Source organism: Antechinus flavipes, chromosome 1, assembly GCF_016432865.1.
Source record: "Antechinus flavipes isolate AdamAnt ecotype Samford, QLD, Australia chromosome 1, AdamAnt_v2, whole genome shotgun sequence".
In the NCBI taxonomy this organism is placed as follows: Eukaryota; Metazoa; Chordata; class Mammalia; order Dasyuromorphia; family Dasyuridae; genus Antechinus; species Antechinus flavipes.
The window spans coordinates 712,678,475-712,702,992 of record NC_067398.1 but is presented as its reverse complement, the minus strand read 5'-3'; the positions used below and the strand labels follow the sequence as shown (position 1 = coordinate 712,702,992).

Genomic DNA, 24,518 nt, shown 5'->3' with positions numbered 1-24,518 from the left:
TAAGCTCCTTCCCAGCCCTGACATCCCCTGTTCTAAGCTCTCTCCCAGCCTTGACATCCCCTATTCTAAGCTCCTTCCCAGCTTTGACATCCCCTGTTCTAAGCTCTCTCCCAGCCCTGACATCCCCTGTTCTAAGCTCCCTCCCAGCCCTGACATCCCCTGTTCTAAGCTCCCTCCTAGCCCTGACATCCCCTGTTCTAAGCTCTCTCCCAGCCCTGACATCCCCTGTTCTAAGCTCCCTCCCAGCCCTGACATCCCCTATTCTAAGCTCCTTCCCAGCCCTGACCTCCCCTGTTCTAAGCTCCCCCCCCAGCCCTGACATCTCCTGTTCTAAGCTCCCCCCCAGCCCTGACATCCCCTGTTCTAAAGTTCCTTCCATCCCTAAACCCTGTCACTCATCAGTGCCAGGTGGGGAAGGAGAGACCGAAGGAACATATCTATCTCTTTTTTTCCCCTTGTTAAATGGCATTGGGAAAACTTTCCACTTCCTACTGCCTGGCCTGAAAATGTCACTGCGGCTCTTGTTTCTCCAGGTGGCTCTCCCCTCCCCCCTTCTCTGTGTCTTTAGTACCATGGGAACAATTGTCAAAGTAAAGTTCCATCGGGTTCTCCTGTGCCCGCCGTCACAAGCATTGGTAACCCCAGATGACCGGCCCACGCCAGCGATTTTCTCCGGACTGTTCTGGGGGCCTGGAGAGCCTCCTGCATCTGGGCCCTCTCAGCTTCATTCTGACTGCGTTCTCCCTCCCCAAATCCCCGAGCACCTCGCCGGCAGCCAGAAAGAGAACCCCCCCTCCCCTTTAATAAACTGACTTTTGACAATGAGGCCCTTGCCTTAAACCTGCGATTTGCAGGAGATTGAGGAGCATTTCACTTTAGTACTAAGAGGTATAATGTGATTTCATTGCAGGGGGGGGCACTTGTCTGGGGGGAGATCAGAACGGTGACCTTAACCAAGCCATTTCCCCTCAAGGGACAGCAGGTTCCTGCTTCTCTGAAGCTGGGGATTGTAGGCTTTAGAGGGAGGAAGTCGTCTAATCTGACTCCCCTGTTCCGCCAAGGAGGATGCACCCAGAAAGGGGAGGGGTCATCCTAGGGCTCAGTGACAGTCAGGAACACAAGCCAGATCTGGTACTTCCAAAATCAGATAACACCCTGACTCTCAAGTTGGATTATGCATCCCAGGATGCCCCTCCCAGCCCTACCATCCTCTGTTCTAAGGCCCCTCCCACCCTGACATTTCCTATTCTAAGCCCCCTCCCAGCTCTGACATTCCCTGCTCTAAGTTCCCTCCCAGCCCTGACATCCCCCATTCTGAGCCCCCTTCCAGCTCTGACACTCCCTGTTCTAAGCCCCCTTCCAGCTCTGACACTCCCTGTTCTAAGCCCCCTCCCAGCTCTAACATTCCATGTTCTAAGCCCTCTCCCGACTCTAACATTCCTTGTTCTAAGCCCCCTCCCAGCTCTGAGATTCTCTATTCTTACTTAATGCCAAGTAATTAATGAACGCCAATAACGAATCTATACGTCTGTGAACCTGGAATGCGTTTTTGCCGCCGCGGGGCAGGGGTCGAGGGCCCGCCAGCCCTGCTGGGAGAGTGACTGGGACTTGGGATGCCGGGAGCTTCCCGGGGATGGCCACGGAGCCCCTTCCTGTCTCTGAATCTTTTTCATTAGGTCAGCCTGGAAGTACATCTGCTTAGTATGAACCGCATAGATTTAAATACAATTAAATTAGAGAATAACCTCTTAATTAGGGTTTGCCTTTGAAATCTCATTTGATAAATGCCTTATCGTCCCTGACTTTTAATGCAGCGAGTTCTTCCAACGGGGATTTGGATCCCTTGGGGCCCCTGGGGGAAACACAAGAAAACTCGCCCTATCTTTAAGTGTGTCTATAGCCAGAGCTTCCCTTAGGAAGGCCGCGTGAGCCGGGCGCCTTTTAGGGCTAATTAAACCGAAAATGGTGCAGTGGAAGGGGGGTGCAGGAACGGCTCTCCAGCCTGTTAGCTATTTTTTTTTCAGGGGATGGGGGGGTCCCCCCAGCTATTAAAAGAAATCCACAAATTTCCTCCTCTCCAGCCCTGATTGAGTGAATGTGTGAGTGTGTGTGTGAGTGAGTGTGTGAGTGTGAGTGACAGTGTGTGAGTGTGAGTGTGTGTGAGTGAGTATGTGAGTGTATGTGTGTGTGAGTGTGAGTGTGTGTGAGAGTATGTGTGTATAAGTGTGTGTGAGTGTGAGTGTGTGTGTGTGAGTGTGTGAGTTTGTGAATGTGTGTAAATATGTGTGTGTGTGTGAGTGTAAGTATGAGTATGTGTGAGTGTGAGTGAGAGTGTGTGAGTGTGAGTGTGTGTGTGTGTGAGTGAGTGTGTGAGTTTGTGAATGTGTGTAAATATGTGTGAGTGTGTGTGTGAGTGTAAGTATGTGAGTATGTGTGAGTGTGAGTGTGTGTGTGTGTGTGTGTGTGTGTGTGTGTGTGTGTGTGAGTGTTTAAATGAAAGTAGATGCAGGGGTCAAGCTGCAGGCAACCAGGACAGAGTCCCTGACACTGGGGAGGAGGTGAGGAAATTGGAGACAGGAACCCCATTGGGGCCTGCTTGGGGAGGGGGCTTTCTTTGGCCCAGGCTCCGACACCTCTCGCTGCCATCCGTGACAACGGCCACTGCCATGTTTACGGCGCTTTATGGGGCAGAGTGAGGGCCGACGTGTACAGAGTGCTAGGTTTGCAAAGTCCTCGTTTGAGCCTGACCTCTCAAGGGAAGAGTTATCCTAGAGGCTATTTTCCCATTTTGTGGATGTGGGAACTGAGGCTCAGAGGGGTGGAAGGGACTTGTCTGAAATCACAAGGAGTTAGCAGAGAAGTCCCAGAAGGAAGTGCAGGCGTGGAGGGGCTGAGATGGGGAGCTGATGTTCTCAGCTTTCTCTTTTATAAGATGATGAAGGACCCCAGACACTTCTGAGCAAAAAACCTATAACCCCATAAACTGATCCTGCCTTATTCCCTACATTGTCATGCCTGTGACCTTGGGCAAGTCACTGCCTGTTCTAAGCTCCCTCCCAGCCCTGACATCCCCCGTTTTAAAATCTTTTCCAGTTTTGGCGTTCTAAGTCCCAAGGTTCCCTGTATTTTGCACATTCTGGGTGTCTAAGTGTCCAGGGGGCTCCTTATGTCCTGATCTCATAAAAACAAAGAGAGTGCTCCCCGGAGGAGCCCCGTGTCCTTGGACAAGTCCCCGACTGGCTTGGTTAGCCCGCTTGGGTGTATAAGGTTCACGGGCTAGTGCTCCCTGGGAGGCGGGGAGTCCAGGGCTCTCGGTTCTCCTCTTCCCTCCCTGCGCCTTCTCTTGGCCCTGGATGTTGCACTTCCTCGAGGAAGAACGGCCTCCTGTTCTCCCCGAGGGGGGTCGCCGGGGGCTGAGAGTTCCAGTCCAGCCACGGCAGAGCTTTGTACCCAGAGGCTCGTCTCTGCTCCCTTCTGAGCCTCAGTTTCTGCAGTTAGAGAATGGGAATAAACAGCGCTTCTGGTACCGGCCTCCTGGGAGGGCTCCGAGTCAGAGACAAGAATGCAGGTGAGCGGCCGTAGAAATCTGACCGGAGAGCGGTTCTGGAGCTTGGGGCCGATGCAGGAGCGGGCTAGAATTTGGGGTCACAACCTTCTTTATAAAAACATGGAACGGTAGGATTCAGAGGCTGAGGGGATGTCTGAGCTTGGAAACAGATTAGAACAGGGGATGTCAGGGCTGGGAGGGAGCTCAGGGCTGGGAGGGGGCTTAGAACAGGGGATGTCAGGGCTGGGAGGGGGCTTAGAACAGGGGAGGTCAGGCCTGGGAAGGGCCTAGAGCAGGAGATGTCAGGGCCAAATGGAGCTTAGCGGTCGCCTCGATAGTCCGTTTTCGGGAGGCCACTGAGAGCGGGGAGCAGTGGCCCCCCCACCGCCCCCAGCCAGGTTGAGGCTGGCCCCCGGCTTGCTGTGCCTCCCCTCCCCGTGCCAGAACAGAGCCGAAAATGTGCTTCGCCTCCTTTCATGCGCTGGGGCTTTGCTTTTCCTTCCTTTCTCTCCCTTTGAAACCCAGAACATGGCATCTGTTTTTGAAGGAGCTGTTTAATATTCAACTGTGATAAAATTAACTCATCCAAGCCACCCTTAAGCAAGTGAATGAAATCCGGGGCGCGGGGCTCCCGTGGCCGCCTCCGTCCCTTTGGCAGAGGTGTGCCCCTCCCCCCGGGGCCTGGGGCTCTCCCAGAGTGAGACCCCGGCGAGGCCTGCTGGGAGGGCGGGGGGCTCGGGGCCGCCCGGGGCTCTTGGCCTCTGACTCGTGGCTGGTGGAGGGGGGGTGTGCCCGGAGCCTCCTTCGGTGATCTCTGCGAGCCTGGGAGAGCTGGAGGGGGAGAAGGGGGAGAGAAGGAGCCTTTTCTGGGAAGCCGAGCACAAGGAGGCCCCGCTCCAAGCGGGGGCCGGGCGGTTTGGCCTTTTGTTTGGATTGATGGATGTGTCAGGGCTGCTGCTCACTGGGGCCTGGGCGGCAGAGAAAAATATGTGTGAGTGTGAGTGATTGTGTGTGTGTGAGATTGTGTGTGTGTGTGATTGTGTTTGTGAGTGTGATTGTGTGTGTGTGAGTCTGTGTGTGTGAGTGTATGTGGCTACCTGTGTACAGGAGGAGGAGGCTGTATGATTGTGTATTTGTGTGTGGTTGTGGGTGTGATTGTGTGTGTATGATTGTGTATTTGTGTGTGATTGTGGGCGTGAGTGTGATTGTGTGCGTATGATTGTGTATTTGTGTGTGGTTGTGGGCGTGATTGTGTGTGTATGATTGTGTATTTGTGTGTGATTGTGGGTGCGAGTGTGATTGTGTGCGTATGATTCTGAGTGATTGTGTGTATGATTGTGTGTTTGTGTGTGATTGTGGGTGCGAGTGTGATTGTGTGCGTATGATTCTGAGTGATTGTGTGTATGATTGTGTGTTTGTGTGTGATTGTGGGTGCGAGTGTGATTGTGTGCGTATGATTGTGTATTTGTGTGTGATTGTGGGTGCGAGTGTGATTGTGTGCGTATGATTCTGAGTGATTGTGTGTATGATTGTGTATTTGTGTGTGGTTGTGGGTGTGATTGTGTGTGTATGATTGTGTATTTGTGTGTGATTGTGGGTGCGAGTGTGATTGTGTGCGTATGATTCTGAGTGATTGTGTGTATGATTGTGTGTTTGTGTGATTATGGGTGTGTGAGTCTGTGTGTGAGTGTGTGTGGCTACCTGTGTACAGGAGGAGGAGGCCGGCTGGGAGGAGAGCCCCGTGTGTCCACGTGATGGGCCCGGGCCCGGGGAGCAGGAGGCCTGACTTGGGCCGCTTGCCCGTCTCTCTGAAGGCCGCCATTTTGACAGACGCGGCCAGGTGAGGGACTCCAGTCCCTCTGGCTGACCGGAAGAGGAGCCGACCGAGGCTTCCATCCAAGCTGAAAAGTCTTTGCTAGAAGGGAAGCTTCCGCAGGGCAGGGGCCGTTCGTCTCCGCGTCCCCCGCGGCCTGGCCGGGTCAGCGTACAACACGGAGGCCGTTCCCCGAGTCTGAGCGCCGGGCGTCTCCCGAGGGGGCGTGATGAGGCCCCCGGACCCCCGCGTGCTTGCTGTGTGCCCGGCGCTGAGCTCGGCGCCCACCAGCAGAAGCCCATTCTGGGCCCTGCAAGAGCCTCCCTCACCATGGGGAGACAACACGTAAACGGGGCTCGGAAAGGGAGGGGGGAGGCAGAGGGGGGATCTGGAGACCCTCTGGGGGCCGGGGAGGAACGAAGACGTGTGCGCCCTCTCCTTAAAACGGAACGCGGCCTAAGGGATTCGTGGCCCCCAGACGCCGTGTGGCCTTTTCTCCCTGGCCCAAGCTGACGAGGGGGAGAGGAGAAGAGAGGAGTTTAAATGAGGGGCGAGAGGTGACGCCTTTTCCCTCCCTCACGAACGCCCCCGGGAGCCAGCGTGGACGCTGCTGCCCTCTAGAAAAGACCCATTTATCTTGGACGTTCCCACTGGAGACCATTGGGAACAGGGCAGAAACTGGCAATGGGTGAGCAGCCGGGCCCTAGTAGTGGGGGCAGTTGGGGAAGGGAGAGGTTCTGATGGATGGGGGTGATGGATCCTGGAGGGCAGCGCAGGTGGGTTCCAGGCCTGCCTCCGCCCTCAGATTTCAGTTCAAAGCTGGGAGGGGCCTTAGAGCAGGGGATGTCAGAGTTGGGAGGGGGCTTAGAAGAGGGGATGTCAGGGCTGGGAGGGGGCTTAGAACAGGGGATGTCAGGGCTGGGAGGGGGCTTAGAAGAGGGGATGTCAGGGCTGGAGGGGGCTTAGAACAGGGGATGTCAGGGCTGGGAGGGGGCTTAGAACAGGGGATGTCAGGGCTGGGAGGGGGCTTAGAACAGGGGATGTCAGGGCTGGAGGGGGCTTAGAACAGGGGATGTCAGGGCTGGGAGGGATTTAGAACAGGGGATGTCAGGGCTGGGAGGGGGCTTAGAACAGGGGATGTCAGGGCTGGGAGGGGGCTTAGAACAGGGGATGTCAGGGCTGGGAGGGGGCTTAGAACAGGGGATGTCAGGGCTGGGAGGGGGCTTAGAACAGGGGATGTCAGGGCTGGGAGGGATTTAGAACAGGGGATGTCAGGGCTGGGAGGGGGCTTAGAACAGGGGATGTCAGGGCTGGGAGGGGGCTTAGAACAGGGGATGTCAGGGCTGGGAGGAGCTTTAAGGATCTCTGGTCCAAACTCCTTTTCACAGAAGAGCTGAGACAGAGCCATCTGAAGCGATTTCACAATTTTATTTGGCCCCAATCATCTTAAAAGCCAAATCATATTGAAAAGCTTCCAGGTAAAAGCAGAATTAATTTCATGTAATTATCTCTGATAAAATTAAATATCACTTGCAATTAGTCTCGGGCAATTTCCCCACACAAAGTCAAAAGCACTTGGTCGGGTGGAGGGTGGCCCGGCGTGTACCCCGCCTTTGGGAGGCGGGCCCCGTGTTGTTTGGCTTTCCCAGACCCCGCCAGCGAACTGCCCACTGAGGGGGCTCAGGTCTTTGTTGGGGGCCTGGAGAGCGGGGGCTGGGGCTGCGGCCGAGCCCCGGTGGGGAAGCCTTCTGGAGGGGAAGGCGGCCGAGCCCGGGTTAGGAGCCCTGTGTCCCGACATCCCAGAACCTGCCGGGGGCTGCCTGCAGACCGACACCCCATGCTGTATGTACGGAGTTATTTGGATATTGTGTTTATTAGACTGTGAGTTCCCCTAAGCAGAGGGATTTTTTAAAAATCTTTCTATCCTCACCACTTGAAACTGTGTAGTACCCAGTAGGTGCTTAATAGATGCTTTTTGTCTGAGTGATCGATAACTGAAGTTTATTGAGGAGACATGACGAATGCAATGGACTGGGGTTCAGTCCTTCTGTCTACTGGCAGAGCCGAGTTGCCTCCCTGAGGGAAGGTTTCTCCCCACTGAACGTCGGGAAGCTTTGGAAATGGGGTGATTCGGGCCTTCACATTTTGAAGGACTGGATAGAACCAATGTTAGCATAATATCTTGAATTTAAATAGCGTAGGTTTTATGCTTCCTGTTTTTATCCTCCCAATAGTTCTGTGAGGGAGGAAAGGGCAGATGTTAGCTCCTTTTTACTGATGAAAAAACTGGGACTCTAGGACATGAATGAGAGCTTTGGAATAGGCCCTGACATCCCCAGTTCTAAGCCCCTCCCAGCCCTGACATCCCCTGTTCTAAGCCCCTGCCCAGCCCTGACATCCCCTGTTCTAGGCCCCTCCCAGCCCTGACATCCCCTGTTCTAGGCCCCTCCCAGCCCTGACATCCCCTGTTCTAGGCCCCTCCCAGCCCTGACATCCCCTGTTCTAGGCCCCCTCCCAGCTCTGACATCCCCTGTTCTAGGCCCCTCCCAGCCCTGACATCCCCTGTTCTAAGCCCGCTCCCAGCCCTGACATCCCCTGTTCCAAGGTCCTCCCTGAGCCCCGACGTTCTCTGTCCTAGGCCTGGGATGGGGATTGTGGTTTAAAGCTCCAAGGACTCACGGGTTATTCCGTGGCTAAGTTCTAGCTGCCCTCGAGGAACCTTGGAGGCCATGGAGTCCCACCCCTTATGTTACAGGTGGGGAAGCTGAGACCTAGAGAGCTGCAGTGCCCGGGCCCGGGTCCCACAGCCACCAAGTCTCCGAGGTAGGAATTGAGTTCAGGTCTGTGGTTTGAGTCGTTGCCCCTCTTGCTCCCGCTGTCTGTAACCTCCCACGGCTCTGGGGCTCTGGGCCTTTGCCCTCCTCAGGACAAGGAGCAGGTTGGGAGAGCGGTGCCTCTGGGTTCCCCCAGCCCGGCGCACTCTGGCCTCCCGGCCCCCGGCTCCGAGCCCCCTCTGTTATATTTGAGACCGCTCCCACCTCCTTTGCTGTTTGCCATGAGTGGGCCCATAGGGGGGCTGGGGGCTGTAGAAGCCCCTCCCGCCCCCGGGACCGTTCACGTCATGACCCACGGCTCTCGGGGTCCGGAAGGCTATGGCAGACTTTACTGAACGAGGGGCCGGGGAGGGTCCGTGTCGGTCTTTCCGGCGTCCCCGCGCCCGCCCTCCCACCCCTGGGCTCCGAAGGCGGCGTTTCCAATTCAGTCTTCGCCAGGCTCAGTTTCCCCTCGAACTCCTGAATAAAACCCGAACATCTGAAGGAATTGTTGACCAGCTTTCCATTCCCGCTGGCACCTGCGGGGTTGGAGCAATAATAATAATCCCAGTATTAAAGAAAGCGACCCTGCGCCCAGTGACGGGAACCTCCACGAGCGCTCCTGCTGGTCGCCGGCTTTGACCTGAGAACTCGGGCTCGGGGAGGGTGGGGGGGAGGGTGCAACAAGGGGGTCCATCAGGCAAGCTGACGGAAATGGCGGCGTTAGCATCATTAATAAGCTCGGGTTCTTGTGGAAACGTCAGGATGACAGCTTAGAGCCGATACGTTTCTGGAGATGAAAAATTCTTCTTCTTCTTCTTCTTGTCTCTTCCTGGGACCATCACAGGCAGTGGCCAGGAGACCGGCTTCAATTAAAGCAGCTCCTGTTGAACAATTTTCTAGTGGAATCAAAGCAATGATGATGATAATAATAATAAGGACAAGGAGGGGAAGAATTCCGACCCTGGGAAGCCAGAGGATCCATTTTATGGCTCTGAGATGTAGAATTTTCAGGATCAGCTGAGATCCATTTAGCACCTTGGAACCTTATGAGTCAGAGACTTCAGTGGCAACGACCTTGGTCTTGGATGCACATGTGACTTTCCTGGAACTAAACAGGTTCTTCAGAAGCCCTGGAGATCCTGGTCTTGTTCCCTGTTAGACGATTTCTGCAGGCAAGGAGAAGCAAGCGGTTAGACGTTCAAAGCATAGGAGAGCCTTTTAGACCCCAAATCTAGAACCATAGGGACCATAGAACAGGAGATGTCAGGGCTGGAAGGGAGCTTAGAACAGGAGATGTCAGGGTTGGGAGGGAGCTTAGAACAGGGGATGTCAGGGCTGGGAGGGAGCTTAGAACAGGGGATGTCAGGGCTGGGAGGGAGCTTAGAACAGGGGATGTTGGGGCTGGGAGAGGAATTAAATGAGACTGTTGGAGCTAGGAAGAACCTTAGAACACAGAATACTGGAGTTTGGTTGACTTTTAGGGTACAGAAGGCCAGAACTGGTCAGGGCCTTAAAGCACAGAATGTCAGGGCTGGTCAGCACTGTAGCATGTGGAATACTGGACAGGGAAGGGTGCCTAGAGGCAAAGACTCATAGAATCTCTGTTGAACAGTGAGTGATTGAGGGGTCACCTGGCCCAAAGCCCCGTTGCTTTCTAGGTAATTGAGGTCTGCTACAGGTAGAAGAGGCTCACACCGGAGGACCCCGACATACTAGGCTGTTGACTTTATGTTGGTGCAGTAAACCCAAGGGTTCTAGGTCATGTGTCGAGGATGGCCGGGGCCCTGATGTCCGTTTTTCTTCGTGGCCCTACTTTGGTCTCCTGGTTTTCCTTGTTTCTGGTGGGGGCCTGTGTGTGGGGGTAACGGGGGCCCCCCATCCTCCGGATACCGCTGCGGGGTCAGCGCCGGAAGTGGACGCTTCCAGGTGTCCTAGAAGGGGCCTTTCCCCTCCCATCAGCCTTTTCATGGCCGAGTGTCAGCGTGGAGGAGGCCTGAATTGGGGAGAAAGGTGTCGTTTAACAGTTTAAAATGTGAACAGATACTAAAGCCACTGGGCTCTAAAGGCTGGGGGGGGGGGGTGACACATCAGGTGAAGGGAAAGTCTCGGTCTTAGCTGCACGTCCCGCTCAGGGTGTGGAGGGAGCCCTGACTCCTTCGAGCGGCACACCCGGCCCTCCCCAGGTCAGCTCTGGAGGTGGGGTGAGCTGGGAGACGGGGGAAAGACGGGGCAGGATGACAGCCCTGGGAGGGACCTCCCTTAGAGATGGTCAGGGAGGGGAAGTCCTCCCCCTTTCCCCTCCCTTCCCCCCTCCCCTCGGTTACACCAGAACTGGGATGAGATCCTCAGGTGTCTGGCTTCTGGGGATGAGGTGGGGCTCTTAAGGTAGAGCCTGCCGTTCCAGGGCCTTGCACTGAAATTTCTCAGAGTCTTAGCTTCCACTTGGATTTTACACACGTGTGCTTTTTACACACATGTATTTTACATACATGCCTTTTGTAAGCATGTAATTGTACACACATGGTTTTTAAAAGTAAATTGGGAGAATTCTCATCCTTTTGCCTTTCAGGGCTCTTGTGAGGATCAAGGGCTTTGTGTGAACCTTAAGCCTAATATAGCAGTGATTTCTCAGTCATATCAGTCCTGGTTCTGTCTCTTCTTGGCTCCTGGCACCTCGCTCCGGCCCTGGAACAGCGCTGGGCCTTTCTGCAGAGTCTTGGCGGCCGCCCCGATGGAGCCAGTTTTTCTTCCTGTGAGAGGGATGTCGCTCTCAATCCTCCTTTGTTAAGTCAGCAGAGAACCAGTTTTAAAATGTCAAGCCTGGAAAGGGCCTTAGAACCCTAATGGGGAGCGCACAAAGGGGAGGATGTTTATAGCTTAGAAGGAACTTTAGAGCATAAAATATTGGAGCTGGGAGAAGGCTTTAGAACATGAATATCAGAACCAGGACAGGGATTAGAACATGGACTATCAGAGCCGGGAGGGTCTTAAGACATCGAATATCAGAGCTGGGATGTCAGAGCTGGAGGGGTCTTAGAATATGGAATGTCAGAGCTGGAGGGGTCTTAGAATATGGAATGTCAGAGCTGGAAGGAAGCTTAGAACATGGAATGTCAGAGCTGGGAGGGTTCTTAGAACATAGAATGTCAGAGCTGGAAGGAAGCTTAGAACATGGAATGTCAGAGCTGTGAGGGATCTTAGAACATAGAATGTCAGAAATGGGAAGGGTCTTAGAACATGGAATGTCAGAGCTGGGAGGGATCTTAGAACATGGAATGTCAGAGCTGGAGGGGTCTTAGAATATGGAATGTCAGAGCTGGAAGGAAGCTTAGAACATGGAATGTCAGAGCTGTGAGGGATCTTAGAACATAGAATGTCAGAGATGGGAAGGGTCTTAGAACATGGAATGTCAGAGCTGGGAGGGATCTTAGAACATGGAATGTCAGAGCTGGGAGGGTTCTTAGAACATAGAATGTCAGAGCTGGAAGGAAGCTTAGAACATGGAATGTCAGAGCTGTGAGGGATCTTAGAACATAGAATGTCAGAGATGGGAAGGGTCTTAGAACATGGAATGTCAGAGCTGGGAGGAAGCTTAGAACATGGAATGTCAGTGTTGGGAGGGATCTTAGAACATAGAATGTCAGAGATGGGAAGGGTCTTAGAACATGGAATGTCAGAGCTGGGAGAGTTCTTAGAACATAGAATGTCAGAGCTGGAAGGAAGCTTAGAACATGGAATATCAGAGCTGTGAGAGATCTTAGATCAGAGAATTGGGAGTGACCTTAGAAAAGAGAATATCAGAGCTGGAAAGGCTCCTAGACTATAGAACACAGCATGTTTACATCTAGAAGGAGATTTAGCGTCGAGCAATTACAGCACCTAGAACACAAGATCCAAGCTGGAGGGGGCCTTGGAAGTCCCCTCCTCCTGAAGGCTCTTTGAAGCCTTCTGGTTATTCTTCCTTTTAAAGCTGAGTCCCAGGGAGGGACAGAGGTCAGGAGGGAGGTGGGGTCCCTACTAATCTGGTGCTCATTAGTGTAATGAGTGTCTCAGCCCACAAAAGTACAGGCTTGGGAATCCAGGCCTGCTTTGCCAAACTGTCCACCCTGAGAGTCAGGGCAGGGAGTCCTCTCGAGGGTGGGAAGGGGCCGCCCGAAACTAGAGCCCTTTTCTTCCACCGGGCTTGCTGAGTGGGGCCTGATTCTCTAAAAGGGAACGTGAGCTGGCCACCCTCCACCCAGCCTTCACCTTCCTTCTCCACCCTCTCCGGGTGGGCCGCCCGGGCCGGCCCCTGCTATGCTCCCCACCCTCCATCTGCAGAGTAATTACAGCTCCCAGCAGAGCCCTTTCCCGGTGAGGCTGGTTGGGTGAGGATTTTCATCCCCATTTTATAGATAAGGAAGTTGAATCCCAGAGCAGTCAAATCGAATTAAACAAACATTTCTTCTTTTTTCCATTTGGTGCCGGAGCGTAGGGATCATGCTTGACTAGGGAGAAATACAAAGCCACAATTAAACAATCCTTGTTCTCATGGAGCTTCCATTCGACTGGGGGGATGGAGGCGGGAGGAGGGGTTAATTAATAATTAATAAGAAAATGAATTCAACATTTATACAAAGTGATTTCAAAAGGGGGAAAGTGCTAGCTAGCTACCATTGGGATCAGGTCAAGATTCTAGATCCTAAGGTCAAGTAAACATTCTCAATTTAGGAAATTCTTTGCAAACTTTAAAGTGCTATATAAATGCGAGTTATTTTTATTCTTGGGTGGGAGGGGAAAGTTCATGGGATGACTTCCCCTATGTGAGGCTCAGGTAGGTTTTTTAAACCACCTAGAGAATTTCTGCCACTCTTATGTTCCCTCGCCCCACCCCTCGGGGGGCCTCTCTGATTCCCAGCCCAGGAGCTGTCCTTGTAATCTAGAACCCGTTGAACTTGCTCTGGAATGTCAGATATCTCAGATGTGCAGGCCTTTCCTTCCCCCGAAGCCTTCTTCTCTCATTGTTCACTAGCCTAGGCAGGAAGCAACCAAATGGAGACCGGGTATCTAGTGGTGGACGAGGCGACAAACCAGGATTTGTAATGCAGGGCAGAGTTCAACGAGATGGCCTTTGACACGGTTCATCCCAAATCCTAGCGCTCTATTTCTGTAAGAAATTATAGTGTTCCGATGTTCTAAGAAAATTCTGTGAAGAGGCTTGGAGATTCTAAAATTTTTGTGTCCATGGTTCTGATTTGCTGAAGATTCCAAGGTTTTGTGGGTTCAGGATTTTAGAATTCTTGTTATTCACAAAGTCTGATACTCTGTTCATAATTCACTACAATTATAGCATTCTAAGGTTCTAACGTTCATAGTTCTAAGAATCCTAAGAGGGGCAGCTAGGTGGTGCAGTGGGTAGAGCACCAGCCCTGGAGTCAGGAGGACCTGAGTTCAAATCTGGCCTCAGACACATAACGCTCTCTGACTGTGTGACCCTGGGCAAGTCATTTAACCTCAACTGCGTCAGCAAAAACAAAAATAAAAACAAAACAAAATTAAAGAAAGTATAAGTTCTGAGAATCATAATTCTAAGGTTCCCCTGGGTCGAAGGCTTCAAGATTTCAAAGTTCTCTGAGATGCTTATTTCCCAAGGTCCTGTGGGTCCAGGATCCTAGAATTCTAAGTCAAAAAGCAAAAGATTTGTGGTGAAGGGCCACTGACAGGGTCTGCCCTTCCTTCCCCAAAGCTCACATGGCCCAGTTCTCTCTCCTGCTCTTCTGGCAGTAAACAGAGCCTTCGGCCTCTTGTAGGAAAACCATCAAGCCGGAGACTTGGTGCTATGCATATCATAATCCTCCCCCTCCTCCTCTCGCCCCCAGAACTGGATTCATCTCCAGTTTGTTTTCTTGAAACAAACTTGTGGAGAGAGATCCTCTCTCCTGCAAGAGGAGGGAATGTTTGTGTGAGTGGATGGACAGATGGAAAAGGCTGGACAGGAAGGAAGGTAGAACTCCGGCCCCGCCCGCGCTTGCGATGTCTCACCGCTGTTAGGTTGTTGCTCTTTGCCCTGGATTGTCCGTTCGGAGGGCACTGAAGAGTGACCGGCTCTCCAGACTCCTGCGTGAGCAATTTTTGTTTGGGGCTGATGCCTCCAAGCAGGGCTGAGTCATCGGGGAAGGCCCCAGAGCCATCTCTGAGTGTAGATCTGAAAAAGAGAGAACCTGGTCAAGTTGGAGTGTTTTACAGTTTTTAGACGTGGCTCGACAAGTGAGTCAAAGAGTAAGGAAAAAGAGAGCTGTTAAGAAAGATAGAGGCAGTTTGGGGCAGTGGGCAGAGCCCCTGCTCTGGACATCCGAGCATCTCAGCTCGAGCCTTAGCTCTTAGTGATTTGGGGTAAATTACTTTATGCAAATCTTACTTTGCCTATTAAACATTTGTTTTGTCATCTGTAAAATGAACTACAATGATCTGTACGTGTGTGTTTTTTGTGTATACATACATATATATTTACAAATACACAATATATACATATACAACACATACACTATATAGATGCATTATATACACACACATGTATACACATGCATATACAATACACATACACGCACAAATGTATTCACATATATTTATATATATACATAAATACACATATACACATACATTTGTATAGATACACAGTACATATATATGCATATATCTACACACAAATATCGACATCTATAACTTATATTTGTATATACACATACATATATGCATATACATGTACATATATTTTATACACACATATATGCATATATTTAGACACATATATATACATATATAACACATACATATATGCCCACAAAATATACAAATACACATACACACATATATTTGTATATGCGCACACAAATATATTTGCATATTTTATATATACATATAAAAATACACACAATATATGCACACACATGTACACGTGTGTTTCTATGTGTATGTATATGTATATAATATGTTCCCTGAGGTCCCTTTCAACTTATATTCCAAGTTCTAAGGTCTCTAGCAGCTCTTACATTCTGTATTACATGTTCTGAGACATTCTATATTCTAAAGTCCAGCCTGAAAATTCTGTGTTCTAAGATTGCTTCCCCATCTGATTTTCCCTGTTGAAAGGTCCATCCCATGTCTTACTTCTATGTTCTTTCGTCCCTCTCAGTTCCAATATTTTATTTTCTGAGGTCCCTCTTAAACGTTCTGAGTCAATGATGAACAGACGAGAATCTGTCTTTATTTAAAATTAACAACCATTCCCCATTAAGAGCCGCCATTTACAGGTGGCAGACTATTAATATTTGACCTTGTGAGTACTTAAAGAGCTCGTCTGGATCATTCAGGTTTAGAAATACTGTGCACTTTGAGCAGATGCTGACGGATGTGCCCGAATGGGGAGCGGCTGGTGGGGCCGGGCCACGGAACGAGCTCTGGCTTGGGAGGTCGGGGATCTGAGTTCCCAGCATCCTTTGGTCAGGGTTGAGATGGGGAGCGATGCGCTCGGCTGGGCACTGGGAGCCGGTAGCCTTGTGATAAGGGTGACTGGGAGCACGGGGCCCTGTCAGAGCCTTTGCGCCAGCACCGGGGACGAGCCTGCAGGCCGGTCACCCTCGGGTCCCCACGCTCCCCGCTTCTGGGGCGTGAAGAGCTAGGGGAGAGCGCAGAGCCGCCAGATCCGCCGCCCTTTTCTTTCCCTGGCTTTCCTTCCTTTTTAAAAATTGAGAAAGTCAAGAAGGAGGAGCAGGCTTGGGGCCGCTCCTCCAGGCCTAGAGCAACAAGGGACGCTTGGACCTTTTAGACGAGCCCCTTCCTGGATTCATAGACCTGGAGGAATGTTATCTTCCACATGTGGAAACAGGGCAAGAGAGGGGAAATGATCGGTCAGCTAGTAACAGAGGCAGCCCAGAATTTGGCCCCAGGACCTCGGGGGCCCAATCCCGAGCTCTCTGCCCGTCTTCTTGCTCTGGGAGAGCAGCCGTGCCCCTGCCGTGTATCGGCTTTTCAGGAACTGAGGCCTGTGATGCTGGATCCCGTTATTGAGTTCGAGAATCAATACTTTTAAAGGGAAAGAAGTGTGAGTGTGTGTGAGTGTGTGAGTCTGTGTGTGTGAGTGTGTGTGAGTGTGTCTGTGTATGTGTGAGTGTAATGTTCTCAGAATGCAACTTTTCAAAGAGCTGCAATAGTTTTACGGACGTGCTTGTCCCACTTTCTGCCGGAGAGCCGATACCAGCCGCATCTGTTACCGGGGAAATATAGATTTAGGGGTGAAAGGGACCTCCAGGGGTTCAGCCCAACCCACATCTGGATAGAACTGTCCCAGCCATCCGTGAATGGATGGGAAGGCTCCCCTCCTGGGGCAGCCCTTTCCAACTAGTGTCGGCGTTCTCCCGGACATCGTGCCCAAATCTCCCCCTTCCTACTTCTACTCTGGGACAGGGGCGCAAAATCCATCTTCAGAACTGGAAGAGAACTCAATGCTTCCCTAGTCTTGTCCCCTCATTTTCTAGACCCATTGTAGAGAGCTTTAAAAATATGTGGTCCTTACCACAGCCTTGGAGGAGAGGAGCTATCATTGTCTCCATTTTACAGATGAGGAAACAGAGGCAAAGGGGGATGCTTTAACTTATAGGCCGAGGTGGGATCTGCACTCAGCGTATGCTGGTTGCCCTGGGTTTGGTGCCCCCATCTCTGACATTCCCTGTTCTGAGACTCCTACCACTGCTGGCATTCTGTTTGTTAAAGGCCCCTCCCAACATTTCCCTGTGCCTTCCCTTCCCTTCCTCTCTCTGTCTCTGTCTCTGTCTCTTTGTCTCTCCTATCTGTCTGTCTCACTGTTTCCGTCTGTGTCTCTCTTCCTCCCTCCCTCTCTGTTTCTCTCTTTGCCTCCGTCTCTATGTCTGTCTCTCCCTCCTTCCTTCTCTTTTCCTCCCTCTCTTCCTCCCTCTTTCTCCTTTCTCTGTTTCTGTTTCTCTGTCTCTGTCTCTCTTTGTCTCTGCTTCTGTCTGTCCCTCTTTCTTTCTCTCTGTCTCTTCCTCCCTCCCTCTGTCCCTCTCCCTCTCCATTTCTCCCTCTTTCTGTCTGTCTCTATATCTCTCTTTGCCTCTGTCTCTATCTCTATCTCTGTGTCTGTTTGTCTGTTCCTCTTTCTCTCTCTGTCTCTTCCTCCCTCCTCTGTCCCTCTCCCTCTTCATCTCTCCCTCCTTCTCTTTGTCACTCTGTCTGTCTCTCTGTCTCTCCTTCCTTCCCTCTCTTTCCCCCTCCCCCTCTCTCCCTCCTTTTCTTTGTCAGTCTGTCTGTCTCTCCCTCCTTCCCTCTTTTTCCCCCCTTCCTCCCTCTCTCTCCCTCCTTCTCTTTGTCACTCTGTCTCTCTGTCTCTCCTTCCTTCCCTCTCTTTCCCCCTCCCCCTCTCTCCCTCCTTCTCTTTGTCAGTCTGTCCGTCTCTCTGTGTCTCTCCCTCCTTCTCTTTGTCAGTCTGTCCGTCTCTCTGTGTCTCCCTCTCCTCTCCCCCTCTCCCCGAGCTCACGCAGCTCTCGGCAGGGGCCCGGTGCTGCGGGCTGCTCGCTCCCACATGGGGTGACTGCTGCCACATCTCTGGAGCTGCCGGGTGTGCTGGGCACATAGTCTAAGAATAATAACCCTGGGGAGTCTGTAGCGGTCCATCTGTCACAGGTCATCTCCCTGATCTCTCTGGAGCCTGAGGGGGAGGGGGCGGAGAGCAGGGGGGAGGGAGAAGAAGCCGGAGCCTCTCAGAGCCCGGGGACAGAGGCGCCCGGCCCGCCACCCCTACCGGACCAAACTGGGTTAGCTCCACCCAGCTCGGGCCTGCCTTTTGTCCCCGGCCAATCCGGAGCTCCGGGCTCCCGGGCCTCCCGGGGCTGCCTTGGGATGCAGGCCGAGCCGGGCCCTCTCAAGGAGCCCCTTCCCCTCGGCCCTTCCCCAGCCCTCATGTTGACGCCCTCCGAGAGGACCCAGTTCTGCATTTATGGTTCGGGCCATTTCGCTTATTCTAATTCCTCGGCCGGTTTTCAATCTCGGTGACAGCTCTCTTGGCCAAGTCAACCTGAATTAATTCCCCAAGTCAGGTTTCTCAGGCGCTGCTCAAAACGTTTGTCTAACACCCACCGAGAGCCTTTATCTGCTGGCTGGAGGTCTGCCCGGCAGGGCCGTGCCGGGCTGTCTGGGAACGGGGAGCTTTGTTCTCCACCTGGTAGGCATTTGATTGAGCACCTGATTTGGGCATGGCCCAGTGCTAGGGCCTAGGAGGGGATGGCGGGGCGGCAGAAAGGACAAAGGACGGGGAAATAGGAGAAACGGCTTTAGTTTCCTTCCTTTGTAAACCAAGGACCCTCCACCTCTGACACCCCCTGTTCTAAGCCCCCTCCCAGCCCTGACATCCCCTGTTCTAAGCCCCCTCCCAGCCCTGACATCCCCTGTTCTAAGCCCCCTCCCAGCCCTGACAGCCCCTGTTCTAAGGCCCCTCCCAGCCCTGACATCCCTTGTTCTAAGGCCCCTCCACCCCTCTCCTTACCCACCTCCCCCAGGGATTCTTCTGGGGACCTTGCTTTTACACAAGTCACAGTGACCCTTCTTTATTCTTCCTGCTGATGACATGACCTCCTTCTGTTTCTCCTTTTCCCCTTATCTTTAACCTGCAGCCTTTAACTGACTCTGGGTATCCCAGCTTCCTTCTGTCCCTTCTGGGGGTTTCAGTTACTTCCCTGCTGCCACCTCTTCCTCCCTCCTCCCCCACTTCTTGCCCCCACAACTTTGAGAAGGAACCCGGTAGATGTTTCTCCTGAGCAGTTTTTCTTTGAAAACCAAAGCCTTACCTCAATTATCTTTTCTGTTCTCCCCCTTTCTGTGCTTATGGGTTCTATTGCTTTGTAAATTAAATGGAATCCAGACCATAGGAGAGCAGAGGTGGGAGAGGCTTTAGACCAGGGAATGGCAAAGCTGGGAGGGAGCTTAGAACGGGGGATGTCAGGGCTGGGAGGGAGCTTAGAACAGGGAGTGTCAGAGCTGGGAGGGGGCTTAGAACAGGGGATGTCAGGGCTGGGAGGGACCTTAGAACAGGGGATGTCAGGGCTGGGAGGGGTCTTAGAACAGGGGATGTCAGGGCTGGGAGAGAGTTTAGAACAGGGGGTGTCAGGGCTGGGAGGGAGCTTAGAACAGGGGATGTCAGGGCTGGGAGAAGGCTTAGAACAGGGGTGTCAGGGCTGGGAGGGAGCTTAGAACGGGGGATGTCAGGGCTGGGAGGGGCTTAGAACAGGGAATGTCAGGGCTGGGAGGGAGCTTAGACCAGGGGATGTCAGAGCCGAGAGTGACCTTGGAGATCACTTTGTCCGGGAGCATGATTATGGACAAAGAAGTGACTCAGTCAATAAACACTTATTCAGCGCTGACTGATGTGCCAGGGACTGCCCTAAGTGTTGGGGATACATGACAGGCACCCAATGCCGGCCTTGCCCTCAAGCCACATACATTCTAATGGGGAAGACACTGTTCTAAGGGGTGAGATTAACAGTTCGTCGGTGCTGGTTGGTGAGAAGGTCAGAGATTGTGCCCCAGGAGAACCCGATTAAGGAAACAATGGCAGATCAAGGGATAGCATCTTTGGGAGGCTCTTAGCCCGCTGCCCGGCACATAGCGGGTTCTTGGCACAGAGTGGGTTCCTAGAGCCTTCCTTGGTCCCTGGCACAGAAGTAGATGGCGTAAATGCGCACTATTATGCTTATTATAATTATTGTTGTTGTTTATTTAGCGTGGAGAAGGAAGGGTTGGACGGGCTTAAGGGATGACAAGTTGGTTACCTTCAAAGAGCGAGGGTGGTTGGGAAGGGTCTGGCCAAGTCTGAAATGGGGGGCTCAGTCTTTGTTTTCAGAAGAAATCCATATGTTGTGTGGCTACACGTAAATCACTTCCCCAACTTGAACCGTGGTTTTCTCATCTGTAAAGTGGGTATGGTGATGTCTCCGTACTTTCTCATGGGGTGGACTTGAAAAGGGTCACAGAGCCTGTGAACCTTTAAAACCCTGGGGGATGATGGGTCATCCCTAACATGTGCCAACGATGTCAGAAGTGAAGCCAGAAGAGTTGGTTTAAATCCTCTTCTTGGCACATACTGGCTTGCGTCATCTCTAATGCCCTTTCCTGACATTCCCTGTTCTAAGCTCCCTCCCAGCTCTGACATCCCCTGTTCTAAGCTCCCTCCCAGCCTTGACATTCCCTGTTCTAAGCCCTCTCCCAGCCCTGACATCCCCTGTTCTAAGCTCCCTCCCAGCTCTGACATCCCCTGTTCTAAGCTCCCTCCCAGCCCTGACATCCCCTGTTCTAAGCTCCCTCCCAGCTCTGGCATTCCCTGTTCTAGAGCCCCTCCCAGCCCTGACACTTGCTAGAACCTTGATTGCCCCTCTTGGTCCAGTGGCTCCCTTCCCGTCTCCAAACACTCTCCCAGGACCATCTTGAAAGGCTAACGGGACTCTCCAGTCCCCGGGTTGGAGCCCCCTCCCGAGCCTTCCACCTGCACCCGCAGCCTTTGCTTGCTCCGTCTCCCATTTCTGAGCCGCCCAGAGTTTGTGAGCAGGAGCTGCATCCAGGGGCACTTACGTAAGCCGATAGGAGTCTCGCTCCCTCCTGTCCCCGTCTATTCTCAGCCGGGAGGGCTGTTCTGCCAGCCTTCTGAGGCTTCTTTTTTTAGTGTCTGAGCCCCGGCCCCTGCTCGGCGCACCCCCTCCCCCCACCGCTCTGGGACCAGGGGCCACCAGGCCTGGGCAGCCCCGTGACTCCCCGTCCACGGCAGGAGCCGAAGCAGATTTCTGGGAGAAACATCAGTCGTCAGGCCCAGACCACGGCAGGTGCAGATCCCTAAGCAGAACAAACATCTCCTCCCACCCACATATTCCTTCAGTCTGGGAAGGCTGGGGACGGAGACGGTGTTTCTGACTGGGGACGAGCTTGTCCGGCCGAGGGGCCTCAGGACAGGGCTTAGACACCCTGTAGTCCAAATTCTGTTCTGTAACCGAAGATCAAAAGATCATTTTCCTCTGAGTATGAAGGGAACGGGGCAGCCATGATGGCTCTGGTGGGGAGAGATCCAACCTAAAGGGGGCTTCTGGAAGGACCGAAGGTGCCCCGAGAGGAGGAGCTAAAAGAACGAGGGTTGCTCTGGGTCTCTGCCTGAGGCATTCCCCCCCAACCCTCGGCAGCCAGAGGGGGGTCCCCCAGAGCGCTTCCCTGGGTCGAAGATCACGATGTATCCATCCCGGGGCTTTGGGCCATGATCACTTTCCACGCCCAGACACCCACAGGTTCCGCGGCCTATGGGCAAGTCCTATAGAAGTGACCCTTCGGTTCTGGCCGGGCTGAGGAGGCCCTGGGCGTGATCCAAGGCAGAACTGAAACTAGGCTTGTATTTTTAACTCTCCTCTTATGTAATGGGGCCGTGTGGGTTCAGAAATAAGGTGGTTTAATTACTATTTCGACAGTCCCATATTCCTGTTGGAGTATGTCGGGGTATAGTATAGGTACGGGACTGTGTATATTTGCACATATATTGTGTGTATGTTCCAGACACATGTTCGCAGGGTGTACATGTTTTAGTCGGTCATTTTTATATCGCACGAGGCCGGGACTCTCCCTTCCATGACGACTGTCAGTCACCTGTCAGCTGCTGCCACTGGCGCCCGTTGCCCCCGGCCCGGGAGGGTTCGGAGCCCAGTCGCCTCCCAAACTTCCTTCCCGTCCCACCAAAGGCTTTTCCAGCTCCCTCTCACCTTCCTCTTCTTGATTTCCTGCTCTTCAGACTCGGTGCCCGACTTGGGGGGATCACTGGGGGGGCTGACCGGCCCCAGTCTGCCGCTCCACCCTGACCCTGACATGACGACGCCATTTTGATCCTCTTCGAGAACAAAGGACGGCAGTTAACAGCCATTTGTCTATTTTACGTCTCCGGCCGCTCACGTGTAGATCTCTTTGCTTCTCGCCTCCTCTATTAGAGTGTAAGCTTCTCGAGGGCAGGCTCTGCGTTCCTTTGTTTTAGCACTGTTCTTGGCACATAGTCAGTTTCCAGCTGTGGATCGGAGCATCTGCGGGGCAGCCTTTGCTGACACAGGCGTTGCGGACTGGGAATGAGATAAATTGGAGGCAGAGGGAAGAGGAAAGAGGTCAGGGAACAGCAGCGGCCTCTCAGTCTCCTTGTCATCCTCTCACAGGAGCAGTCCATTCTGGGTGGGGTCCCCAGCAGCCACTGTCGGGGGCTCCCAGTAGCTGCTCTCATGAACTGCGGCCCCTTCTCCTCTTCTTTGAACCCTTTGGGAAAAGGACGAGCCATTTCCCTGAACAAGGACGACTTGTTCAGCTCCCTCCTCCCGCCGTCCTCCAGGAAGGAAGGGGTGATATAAGATACGAGTACGAGTTATGCAAAAAAAGTTAAAGCGGCATTATTAATTGGAGAGGGGAGGGCAACAGGGGAGTGTAGTACAGTGGTGAGAGCCTGAAGCCCCGGATTCAAATCCTGGCTTTGTCCTTATTCTCCGTGTAGCTTTGGACGAGTCCTCTGCATGAGCTTCCTTTCCCTTGTCTGTTAAAGGGGTGGGTTGCAGCGTATGATCTGAGATCCCGCCAGCTTTAACTCTATGATTTTTAGATCAAGCCCAAGCTGGCTTTTTTTTAAGCCCCGATTTCATTTTATGGTAACATCGATAGTGTAACATAACCAAGTCCAACCACAACGTCGTGAAGCCACGGGGTAAGATATTTGGCTGGCCGCCTGAAGATATAAATCAAAAGATCAATGACCGTCGGAGCTAGTGCTTAAGCCCTACTGGGGTGGACTTGCCGGGCCATCAATCTCCTTGCTGTTCCGTTTATAGCGTCCCTCCAACAGAACCGACGTCTCCCACAGAGCATCGTTTGGGGGGGGGCACGTGGCTCGCTAAAACCCAAACCGTCCGGGTATTGCCCGTGAGAGGTCCTGCTGGAACGAACAGAGAAGCATCATGTGTGATTAGCGCATCCCAGGCCGGCTGGGCCCGTTGACCTCCGCCGTAATCGATCGCCGGCCTGCCCACCCTTGTAAATAAATCTCCAGCAAATGTTCCTGACTCGAATTGTATGCAGAGGGGTCCTCGAGAAAGTGGCCGAGCAATTGCCCATAAAACCCCCAAAACGAATACATTTTGGCCCGGGCGCGGGAGTTCCTGGAACTTCCGTACTGGGAAAGGCCCCAAATGAGATTTTGTTATCATCCTCCCAAGGCCTAGAGCTTTTATCAGCGGACTTGCCGTCTGGACGAGGCTTCCTCAGACTCGGGGGGCTTCTAGAGGCCCCTTCTCGTTTCCCAACCGGACGATTCTTTCCCCCACGTTTGCTGAGGGCGCGGCTCCCAGGGGTGGCAGAGATAATGGTAGCCCACCTTCTCTTTTCACAGACGAGGAAACTGAGCTCCGAGAGGAAAGTTGCTTTGGCTCAGATGGCACGTGGGGCGAGCATGAGGTCCAGGCTGTCCCGTGATACCAAACATCTTGGTTTCATTCGACAAGAGAGTGTCAAGTTACGGGGAAAAAAGTGGATTTTAGGTGCTCCCATCTCATTGCCAGTAAGGCTGTAAGAACCTCAGCTGCTTCCCCTGGCAATGGAGATCATCGTTCAAGACTGGCCAGGGAGCTTCCGCCGACAAGTCGGGGTCTTGAGATTCTTTGTAGTTCGGGTTCTGCTCTCATGTGCAGACCCTTTCCCCAGGAGCAGAGGTCTATGGAGGAGGTTATTGGTCTGATGTAGAGATGGAGGAGACGTGGAAGGGCTCCGGAGATGCCTCCATCTTCAAAAATAGCCTTCCATGATCTCAAGAGACTCAAGATTCTAACAGGAAATTCCTGTTTGGATCCTGAAAGCCTTTATGTGTTAGGGAGCCATCCTAGAACTTTTGGTTCTAGAAGGAAACATGGAATATAGCATTATCAAGAGCTGGTACCATTAAAATTTAGAACAGGGCCTTAGAACAGAATGTCAGAGCTGGGAAGGGGCCTTAGAACAGGGGAAGTCAGAATTATCAGGGAGCTTAGAGCAGAGAATGTCAGAAATGGGAGGGAGCTTAGAACAGGGGAAGTCAGAATTATCAGGGAGCTTAGAGCAGAGAATGTCAGAAATGGGAGGGAGCTTAGAACAGGGGATGACAGAATTATCAGGGAGCTTAGAGCAGAGAATGTCAGAAATGGGAGGGGGCTTAGAACAGAGAATGTCAGGGCTGAGAGGGAGCTTAGAACAGAGAATGTCAGGGCTGAGAGGGAGCTTAGAACAGAGAATGTCAGGGCTGGGAGGGAGCTTAGAACAGAGGATG

At 52.7% G+C, this 24,518-nt stretch overlaps 1 protein-coding gene across 1 annotated transcript in view; it reads left to right on the top strand.

The window, feature by feature from the left end:
• Nucleotides 1-24,518, top strand: part of MN1 (MN1 proto-oncogene, transcriptional regulator) — a 62,050-nt gene that overhangs the window by 24,385 nt on the left and 13,147 nt on the right.